An 11,729-nucleotide genomic window follows, 5' to 3' on the forward strand; every position below is an offset into this window, starting at 1 on the left:
GCCGCGGGCAGGTTTGTGTGAGGAGATGGGTGCTTTGAAAGGCCCTGTGATGTGGAGAGGGGCAAGACGCTTCTGAAGCCCCTGTCAGTGGGATCAGACATCCCATTGTGCAGTGGGAAAAGCACAGGGTTTGGAGTCAGAAGACCTGGGTTCAGATTCTGGTTCTGTCACTCGTGGGTGCTGTGCTCTTGTGCCAGTCACGGCCTCCTGAGCCTCCATGTTCTCCCCTGTGTGTTTTTCATAAAAGACCACAGCAGTATTTCCAGTCCCACATGCTCTTCTAGAACCTTGCCACTTTCCATTGAGAAGTGGATTCCACATCCCCTCCTCTTGAATCTGGACAGGTCTTTGTGACTGCCTCAACAAATAAATGCATCAGAGGTGACTTCACGTGACTTCCTAGGCTAGGTTACAAAACGCATGTGGCTTCCACTGGCTTGCTCTCTCTTTCTTTTGCCCCCACCCCAGAATTGGAAATTGCCTATCATACTGTGAGGAGGCCCAGGCTATGCAGAGAGGGTATATATAGGTTCTGGCTGAGGGTCCCAGCTCAAGTCTCAGCCGACAACCAGTATCAATGGCCAGACACATGAGAGTCATCAGATGATTCGGGCCCTCAGTCTTCTACTGGCCCAGCTGATGCTGAACCGAGGAGGGAGAATGGGCTTCCCCACTGAGCCCTGCCCAAATTGCAGATTTGTGAGCAACACAAATTACTGTCTTAAGGCACTACTTTTTTGGGGGTGGTTTGTTCCACAGCTCCAGATGTCTAGAATAGGATTATGACAGTAATGCTAGGCTTATAATAGTTGTGAGGGCTAATTGAAGATATCCATGTGGAGCCCTATAAGGCGCTATATGGTAATCTATCACATTGTCATCATCATTGCCGTCAAAGCACTTTGGTGTCCCAAGACATCAACACGTATATCTATAAATGTGGCAAGATGGGCTAGATGCTCCCCACATATCACTTCATTTAATCCTTACAATTTTCCTGTGGTCCATGACCTCCTCCTCTCTTCTCTAATCCGGCTCAGGCAGGACTGAACTGGTTGTTGCAATAATTTTTATTTTTTTATTTTTTTTATTTTTTAGATAGAGTCTTGCTCTGTCACCCAGGCTGGAGTGCAGTAGCACAATCTCAGCTCACTGCAAGCTCTGCCCCCTGGGTTCATGCCATTCTCCTGCCTCAGCCTCCCGAGTAGCTGGGACTACAGGTGCCCGCCACCACGCCTGGCTAATTTTTTGTATTTTTAGTAAAGACAGGGTTTCACTGTGTTAGCCAGGATGATCTCGATCTCCTGACCTCGTGATCCGCCTGCCTCAGCCTCCCGAAGTGCTGGGATTACAGGTGTGAGCCACCACGCCCGGCCTGTAATAATTAAATTAAGTTTAGTATTATTATTTTCACCAGCTTGCAAATGGAAAAACAGAGACATGGCTAGTTTAAATTCAGGTGGAATGGGAATTCGAATCCAGGTCTGGCTTACTGCTGCATTTTTATTCCTGTTTCTCCAGGAGCCAGGGTTAGGGCTGTACCCTGAAGAAAATGGTGACACGAGGGCATCTCAGCAGATCCCAAACTGAGAAAATACTTCTGTTTGCTCTATTTAATTTTATTTTGAGGCTGGGCGTGGTGGCTCACACCTATAATCCCAGCACTTTGGGAGGCTGCAGCAGTTGTATCATCTGAGATCAGGAGTTCAAAACCAGCCTGACCAACATGGCAAAACCCCGTCTCTACTAAAAATACAGCAATTGGCCAGGGGTGGTGGCACATGCCTGTAATCCCAGCTACTTGGGAGGCTGAGGCAGCATAGTCGCGTGAACCAGGGATGCAGAGGTTGCAGTGAGCTGAGATCGCGCCATTGCACTCCAGCCTGTGATACAAGAGCAAAACTCCATCAAAAAAAAAAAAAATTATTTTGACAAACACTGAGCACTTAAAATGAGACAGTGTGTTACGCAGGCCCTGGATGCATAAGACAATGGCCACTTCTTTGAGGAGCTCATAGTTTTGGGGTGGTGGGGAAAACACATACTTTCTAACTATGTAACCTTAGATGAGCTATTCGGAATCTCCAAGTCTCAGATTTGTCATCTGTAAAATGGGGATAATTATAGTACCTACTTTAGAGGGTTGTTGTAAGAATTACATAAATATGCTGGGCACGGTGGCTCACACCTGTAATCCTAGCACTTTGGGAGGCTGAAGTGGGTGGATCAAGAGGTCAGGAGTTTGAGACCAGCCTGACCAACATGGTGAAACCCCGTCTCTACTAAAAATACAAAAATTAGCCGGGCATGGTGGCACACACCTGTAATCCCAGCTACTCGGAAGGCTGAGGCAGGATAATCACTTGAACCCAGGAGACGGAGGTTGCAGTGAGCCGAGATCGCACCATTGCACTCCAGCCTGGGTGACAGAGTGAGACTCTATCTCAAAAAAAAATTACATAATGTACTCTATTTAAAGCATGGTGTGCATTGAAAGTGCAGGTATAAAAACAAAGATTTGCAATATACTGAGATATATGTCAAAATAAAGGGGGACAAAGTATGATGGAAGGAGAGAAGAGTAATTAATTTGCCCTAGCAGGGAGTGGGGGTAGCAGAGAAGAGGTGAATTTTGTCCTGAGATTTCAAAGGCAAGCAGAAATAGCAGGTGGTCTGTGGAAGAACAGAATTTAGTGTGTCTGGAAAACAGAGCAGACTCTGGTGGTTGGAGCACGAGGCTGAAGTTGGGAGTTGAGGCAGCTTGGGAAGGGGCTGTGTGCATCAGATTGCAGGGCAGGACTCAGGCAAGAGTCTCCCAGCAGGCTTAGAGATGAGGCTTTAACTTGCAAACGCCCAGGGGGAGGACTCCAGGCTCTATGGTGCAAAATGCTTGGTAGAAGAGGGCTCAGAGGAGAGGTTGGTGCCTAAAGAGATACTTTCACCCCTCTCAAAAATCTGCTCAGGGTGCGCCCTACTACTTAGTTCCTTAAGGAATTTCAGAGAAGCCAGATCATCAGAATCTGCACTTGCCAACAAACCACCAATTCCCCTTGCTCGGAAATATCCCAGAAATCTCATCCATCCCTGACCAATGAATGTCTACTTGGGGAAATTCAAAGTCCTGAGGGTCAACAATGGGCTTCCTAGCTGGTGCATCTGATCCCAGAAAGAAGTCTCCACAGGAGCCTTGGGCAGGCTCTGGGCTCTGTGTGTGCAAACAGCTGCTTTGATTTAAATATTAATAATGCAAAATGAAATGTGTGGGGTGCCCGGCGCACCAGAGCCCAGCCACTGTGCGTTGATCTAATGTCCTCTGCACTTGGGTTTGGAAAAATGTGGTCAGTGAATTTAATATACTTTTTGGCAAAGGGAAGATGACAGTTCACTTCTCTCCCCAGCCTCGCTAATGTGGGTTTTCTCCCTGCAAAGCAGAGGACGGAGACTGGTTTCTCCCAGGGTGCCAGCAGGCCTGCTGCCCAGATTCTGTCACAGTCCCGCGGCTCTGCCACCTTGACACTGGCAGTGGGCTCTGGGGGCCACAGAGCATCCCACAGAGGGGGAATCTGAGAAGTAGCTAGACTTGTTCAGGATCCAGCAGGGCCTGGGTGGGGCTGAAATCCTAGTTCCTGCTGACTCGGGCTCCTCCCTCCAGAATATTCTCTCCCCATTTCGTGCCTGCTTCTTGGATCGCCCCTTCCTGCTGTTCATTAGTGGAGCTCACAGGCAGAAGGTTGGTGCCCCTGGGTTCTCTGTCACAGGGCCTCTGAGATCGGACAAATGAATCAAGGTCTCCACAGCCCTCATGTCAGACCCTCAGCACTTTGCCTCCCTCAATCCCACTGCATTTGTTAACCCTGGGGAAGTTCTGACTTGGCTGCTGTGAACAGTTTCCCCTCCATTCCTCCAGCACCAGCCATCACCACAGACTGTGGTCTCTTCCTCTTCTCCAACATCCCAGGCCCTGGAGTCTCTTTTGCCAAATGCCACAAGTCTCAGTTGGCTTCTTGAGAAGCTCATAAATGCTTGGTGACATCACAGTCCTCAAGTTGGGGAGCAAGAGTGCATCAGAGGCCAAAATTTCTGAGGAGGAGAAGTCACAGCCTCTGCAATTGCCTAACAAAGGCACCCTGTGTGAGCGTGGTCACAGTACCACTGTTGCCGCCACCACAGAACTGGAACCGAGCTGGCCAGGGCTTCCCCAAAGTCTGTCTCTGGTTTAATACAACCCGATAATGTTCCCGGCTAAAGGCCTGAGCAGATCATCCTGCAGTGAGGGCCAGGAGGCCCTGCTGGTGTTGCTGTGGCCCACTCTGGGGGCGTCTCCCAGGCTGGTGGGAGAAAACAGTCACCCCAGGGCCCCTCAGGGGTGAGCAGTGGACATGAGGCAGCAGAGAAGCAGCCGTGCCCAGGGCGGGTGGAAGCTGCACTCACCCAGCTCTGCGGCTCCAGCTGTGCCCCAGGCTCCAGCTCCCCTACCCCCCCCCTTGGCGTCCGGGCCCTTGGGGAAGCTGAGAGAAAGTCTCGCCTGTTCTGGATGCCGCAGGCAGGATCGGCCACAGTGATCTCCTTCATGTGTCACCGCTGGCTGTAAGCGCTGTGTTTGGTTTGGCAAAACAGCTATTTAAATAGCAGTGAAATGTGTCACTGGAAAAAAAATTAGCTCATGTTTCCTTTGCCATTTCTTCATGATTTCCATTAAAAGTGTAACCACGGGTAATAAATTAACAAGATCTGTAAAAGCGACCATAGGAAACCATGGATCCAGAATTCCTATAAACTTCTAACCCATGGAGCTAAAAAGCAAGGCTACTTGGGGGAAGGGGAATTGGATCACCCATACTTCAGTTTTCTTTGTGTCTGATTCCTACCCCTTGCCCTTCCCAGCCCCCCAAAATATGAAAGGAAAGCCTCTACTTCTTTCAGGGGTTGTTGTGGTTATCAGGGGTAAAATTCTTCACTTGGAAACCCCAAAGCCTGGAGGCATTGCTTGACAGTTACTGTCTTGTAAAAAAAAGCAAGAAAAACAAAACAAAAATGCTACCTCCCTACCAAAATATAACCGTCTTTCTCCACGTTGTGTCTGACTCGGTCCTAACCAGAGTCCGGTTATTGAATTCTCAACTCTCTGTGGCAATCAGCCCCTTTCCCAGGGTGCTTGATGCCAAATTGCAGCTCAGTGTTGCAGACAGGAACACCGAGGTCAAAGAAACTGTTTGCCTTTGACACAAAGTCCAGTAATCAATGGATGGATGAGAAGCTGCAGTACTCACCACTGCTGCCATCCCCACTCTCTCTCCTCTGTCTCCCCTTTCTCTCTCTCTCCCTCTGTCTCCACAATGCTTGGTGCTGGGCTGGCACACAGGATCACAGTATGGACCTGAGAGTCTTTCTGCAGATAGTAGGGTAAAATAGCTGCCACCAAGGAAGGTGGCCCTGAGGAATGTGTTTGTTGTGACAGACCGTGGAGGAGCCAAGGGAACATAACTGTTCCTTGGCTCCCCATTGAGTGTGGGAGCAGTGCCTTACCCAAGGATTGGGAGCATGGGGGACAGGACTGGAGGGTGTGTTAGTGTTGCATCCAAGACTGAGAAAGAGCAGATGGCCAGGAGAGCATGTCCAGTGTTACACCCAGGGCTAGAGGAGTCGGGGAGAGGACTGGAGGACTGTGTTTAATGCCACACCCAGAGGCTGGGGGAGTAAGGAACAGGACTAGGTGTGTGTTTAGCATTATACCTAGAGGCTGGGGAGGTAGGGGTCACGATTGAGTGTGTTCAGTGTTATATACAGAGACTAGGGGATGGGTGAGAAGACTGGGGGTGTGTGTTCAGTGTCACACAGGCCTGGGGGAGAGGGGATAGGACTGGGAGTGTGCTGAGTGTTATATACAGAGACTAGGGGATGGGTGAGAAGACTGGGGGTGTGTGTTCAGTGTCACACAGGCCTGGGGGAGAGGGGATAGGACTTGGAGTGTGCTGAGTGTTACACCCAGAGACTAGGGAAGTGGGGAACAGGATTGGAGAGTGTCAGTGCACCTGGGGTTTGAGGAGTAGAGGAGAGACCTGGGGGAGTATGAGTGTCACACACAGGGCTGGGGGAGCAGGGAAGAGGATCAAGACTGCACTGGGGGAGTATGTTATTGGGCCACACAGAGTCAGGATAGAGGGGCTGGCAGGAGTGAAGGGAAGGCAAATGGGAACCAATTCATCTGGTTTTACCTCTGGTTCTCTGTGGCTGTTATCACTCTGTTCTTCATGATCCGTTGTCCCCCATCCTTCCTCAATTATCCCTTTCATGAACCCCTCAACCCACCTTTATTAGTCTAATGTGATGCATCCCTTTGTCTCCTGTTAGGCAGAAGATGGCCTGAGAAAGCGGAGGTGTGTGCTGTTTTTGAAACCCCAGGTCATCCAAGCCCCCAGGACATCCTCTCTTTCTGGAGCCCAACTCCTCTTGCACAGGTGACCCTGGGCTAAGATGGAGATTTGTGCAGGCCACGTCTTGTTTCTTTTCCTGGAAGGCAGTGGTGTGGAATGTGGAGGCTCAGGAAACTCTTCCTCACAATGAAATTAGAGAGGGATTTGAAATCAATGCCTTTCTCCACTGATTTGCATTGGCATCTCCTTCTTTTGCTCCCAATTCCTGATCCTTTCATTCTGTCCACACAGACACCATCCTCCATTGTCAGTTTCACCAGCATCTTTTCCCTAGGAGTATCTGGCTTTCTTCACTCATCCCTGTCTATGACACCCAAGGGACTAGCTCCTTGATAAGGTCAAGGGTAGGCAGCCCTCTCAAACTCCCTCTGGGAACTTGGACTCTGGTGTCCTAGTTCCCAGAGGGAGCCCTTCCCTTTCAGCACCAGGCTGAGGGCACTGCTAAGGCACCTGCTGTAATAAAAGAGAAACATGTGCTTGTTTTGTTTACATTTCATCCAGATGTTTGGGTGCCATATAGATGCAGCCTGTGGGTTGTCTGAATGCTGTGACTGGAAACTGAGCTTCCCTCTGCTTGGAGCTGAGAGGCAGACAGGGAGGGACTTTGAACTGAGAAGGAAACGGGGCTGGACTGTAGACCCTGACTAGGGATGGGGTGGGGGAGGGGTGGGAAGGCGAGACAAGGAACGTGGGGAGGATTGCAGCCCAGCCGTGGCAACAAGTAGAAGGAGATTGCTTATAAACATTGGATCTGTTTACAAAGCCACCAGTGGAGGTGAGCACTTGCCAAGCCTTGATTTTGAAAAACTGCCCTCTAGTGTTTTCCAGCACTTCCCAGATACTGAGTGAGGGCCTACTGTGTGTGCTCTGAGTGCGTCTCTTGCACCCCTGACCCACTGTTCTCTGCACATCCTGGTTCATGGTTGGGAAGCAAAGAAAAGCAGCTCCAGGGCCTCTAGCCCAGAGCCCAATTAACAATGCCTGGCAGTGCGCATAAATCACCACACCCCCCCCCTTTTCCTGGGCTCGGGGCTGGAAAGTATCAGAACTGTGCAAATACTTGGGATGTTTCTCTTTATTAGTGATAAAATATTGGACGTCAGCGTGCGCCATTTCATGCCCTGCCTCCGACAGTTGGAGCAGTAATTGTGATGAATAGGGGCCTAGGGGCAGGGCTGCAGGCGTTTAAGAAGGCTCTGCGGATTGAAAATATTAGGATTGATTAAAGGTCAAATACTTTATAAATTTATCAGTGCTAGATACATTCTCCCAGGTGGGGGCTACCCTTCCAGGCAGTTTAAAAAAGAACTCAATATGGTTGAACGCTCTCCTGCCCCTTCCCTTCTGTCCCACCATATTTAACCTACAAAACTGATTCAACAAGCAGACCTTTCCTGTAATTTGTGTGCCCTTTCGCTTCTCCTGCCAGGAGATAAGTTCAGCACAGACATCTTTGGGAGGAGTCTGCCCATTTCTCACTGGAGAAAAAAGAAAAACTTCCCTGGGATTGAATCGGTGGAGATAGAAGCTGGTTGAGACTTCCAGGCTGCTCTGAGATGAGCACAGAGCCTCCCAGGGACATTATCAGAAATAGTTGTTACCCACCCAGGGAGCACACAGGGCAAAAAGGGGGTCTAGGCTGATTCTGTCTTTCCCAAAAGGACTTTCTGATTTCCTGTTATTTGAAAAAGAGATCTTTGTAACTCTTTGACTGCTGGAAAGCTCAGAGTAAAATTCTATGTTTCATCGCCACAGCAGACTTCTTCTCCTCCTTATGATAAGGGTCGTCTATTGAACCAATGTGTATTGAAGCAGGAATCATTCCAGTGCTGGGGATGAAGTAGGGAACAAAATAGATGAAAAGCCCTGCCCCCATGGAGCTTATGTTCAAGGGAGGAGAGAGAAAATAAAATAAATTGTATAGATTATATAGATATTACATAATAATCAATGCTAAGGAGAAAAATAAAGTAGAGGAGGATAGGGAGTAGGAGGGCAGTGAAAGGAGATTGACATTTTGGAAATGATCAAGGAGGGCCTCTCTGAGACCTGGAGGAGGTGAGGGAGTGAGCCGGGCAGTTATCGGGAGGAAGAGTATCTGTACATTTGTTTTAATTGTGCTAGCACCTAAGTATTTCAGTATTGGTTGTCCTCATCCTTTTCAGAATTTGGTGTGGTATAAATAAAAATATATGCAGAAAACGAATGAGGAAAAATAGAACCTGCTCAGTGCAAGAGATTTCCAAAACCCTAGACTAATGGTTTGCATCAGAATCACCTGGAGGGCTTCTTAAAACAAAAATTGCTGGGCTCTACCCCAGAATGTCTAATTCAGTGGGAGTCTGAGAATTTGCAATTCTAGCAAGTTCCCAGGTGATGTGGTTGCATCGCTGCTGATCCAGGGACCACAATTTCACAATCATTGCCCTAAACCAACTGTGCATGCTCGCAGGTGAGGCTTCCTAGGAGAAGTAAACTAGGAAAGAAGGGTAAAGAGCAATTTTTCAATCTCATTCTTTAAAAACAAGAAATGAGAAACGGTAGATATGAAATCAGATTGTGGGCGAAACTACAGGTAGGCGGGGAATGGGCCAGTTGGTTGAAGTTGAAGCTGACATTTCCCCTTCCTCCCTCCAACGTCCTGGGCGGAGGCAGAGAAAAAACAGCCAGCGGAGAAAGGAAGAACACCTGTACCTGGGCAGGCGTGTTGGCCAGCTCAAGACTTGGGAACTGGAAGACAGGGAGGCAGAATTTAGAGACGTGTTCCTCCCCCTAGACCAAGCCTCAGGAAGTTCTGTGGATGAGGGACACTCACACGTACGCATTTCTAAGGGCAGCTTTCCCCAAAGTTACTTCATGCAACACTGCTACCAAGGGATACCCATCGATGTCACCAAAAAAGGATTCTTTTGTGAAACATGTTTAGATCACACTGAGTTAAACAATTTTCTTTATGGCAGGAGTTCTCAGGCCCTCTAATATGCGAAGTACACTACGAATCTCCCCAGATGAGGATCTAGTATCCAGTGTTTCATAAACTTTTTGACTACACAATCATCTTTACTTTTTCATTTTACAAGACCAGTGTACAATGGCATATGCTTTGGAAAACACTGCTCTTAGGACTAAGCGGTCTCCTTTACACCACACCGATGGGTAAAATGATGAAACCCTCACGCAGCCAAGAACTCTGCAAGCATCTTCAGCAGACATGCAATCAGTCCTTTGTTTTCTCAAAGACTTCTAGTTGAGTTAGAAGGGTCCCTAACTCTGCCCAGGGTTCAGTGTTAGTCCTTAGGTCCCCATGAGTCTTGGAGGCAAAAGCCTGGATCCTGAACCTTATGTATTTAACATGGACGGGACTAGAAGATACCATCACTCCCACGGATATCTGAGTCTTGTTCAGACATACTCCCACTACACAGAACATGCAGAAGTGCGTGTTGACTAGCTGGGCCGGCAGAATTGATTGAACAGGGCATGGGTACTGCACCGAATCAGAGCTCCTGGCTCCAGTCTGTAAGCAGGGCCGGTGGCGCTGAGAAAGGGAGGGGCATAGAGGCACAGCTGGGTCTGGAGAACAGCAGCCCTGATATTTACGACTATGATGGTCCTTCTCTAGTGGACCTGCTTTGGAACATAAATAAACTTAATAGGCTTCAAATAATTGTGACAACTGAGTTTAAACCCCAGACTGTGGTCTAGGGCAATGGATGTCTCTCTCCCCAGAAAGCATCATGCAGTCAGCCTGATGCCAAAGAGACAATTTCAGTCTCGAGCATAGCAGCAGCATTGACTTGTTGGTCTTTGGGCAAAGAGACTGGGGATGGGGAAGTGGCCTTGGGAGTGACCCAGAGGAAGGAGGTTCATTCTTGCAGAATGTTCCAGTATCCCAGGCTGAGATATATTACTTACTTAGTCCAGCCCCCAACCTAATGGGATAGATTTTAGATCTGACTCCTTCTTTGTGGGGAAGGGTGAGCCCATCCCTTTCCCCCTTCCCAGCCATTTCTAGAAGCTGTTGCTGAGACATGTGGGATTATAGCTTTGGTTCAAGGCACAGCCACATTTTGAACACTTTCAATGTGTAAGACAACATATCATCTTGCAGGAAAGAAAGATGCCTCTCTCGTGCAGAGAAAACTGGGAAAAAGGGCCATCATATAGAGTTAAAAAGAAAATGAAGGAGATAACATGGAGTAGTTTCTGCTGAATAGGGACGGGACTTTCCAGGGGAGGGAGAGACCCAAACAAAGGCACAGAGATGAGGGAGTACCAGGAATGTTCGGAAAACAGTGCGGTCGAGTGAGAGAGCAAGCAGAAAAAACGTGTTGGAGCCAGAACTTGAAGAGTCTTTTCTTTCTTCCTGCAGGATTTGGATTTCATCAAATAAGCACTAGGAAGCACAGTTTTATTTTATTTTTTTAAAGTTAATACATGCATAAAGTCTTCAAACAACACAAATGTATATTCACTGAAAAGTGTTTCTCCTTCTCATCCCTGAGCCCTAGACACTCAGTTCCCTTTCCAGAAGCAGCTGTTATTACCAGTTTCTTGTGCATTCTTTCAAAGGTATTCCATGTCTTTGTAAACATATATGTAAATATATCTCCCTGTTACTTTTTAAACACCAATATTAGTATGTTATATACACTGTCCTGTACCTTGCACATTATGCTTAACCATAAATCTTGGAGACTTTTTTTTTTTTCGAGACAGAGTCTTGCTCTGTCGCCCAGGCTGGAGTGCAGTGGCACGATCTGGGCTCACTGCAAGCTCTGCCTCCCAGGTTCACGCCACTCTCCTACCTCAGCCTCCTGAGTAGCTGGGACTACAGGTGCCCGCCACCATGCCTGGCTAATTTTCTTTTTTGTATTTTTAGTAGAGACGGGGTTTCACTGCATTAGCCAGGATGTTCTCGATCTCCTGACCTCGTGATCTGCCTGCCTTGGCCTCCCAAAGTGCTGGAATTACAGGTGTAAGCTACCATGCCTGGCTAATTTTCTTTTTTGTATTTTTAGTAGAGACAGGGTTTCACTGCATTAGCCAGGATGTTCTTGATCTCCTGACCTTGTGATCTGCCTGCCTTGGCCTCCCAAAGTGCTGGAATTACAGGTGTAAGCTACCATGCCTGGCTGAGAAGAGGTTTTTTTAAAAATAGTGCATCTGCAAGGTCAGGAGATCGAGACCATCCTGGTGAACATGGTGAAACCCTGTCTCTACTAAAAAATACAAAAAAACTAGCCGGGCGAGGTGGCAGGTGCCTGTAGTCCCAGCTACTCGGGAGGCTGAGGC

This window comes from Colobus angolensis, unplaced genomic scaffold (assembly GCF_000951035.1).
Source record: "Colobus angolensis palliatus isolate OR3802 unplaced genomic scaffold, Cang.pa_1.0 Scaffold15, whole genome shotgun sequence".
In the NCBI taxonomy this organism is placed as follows: Eukaryota; Metazoa; Chordata; class Mammalia; order Primates; family Cercopithecidae; genus Colobus; species Colobus angolensis.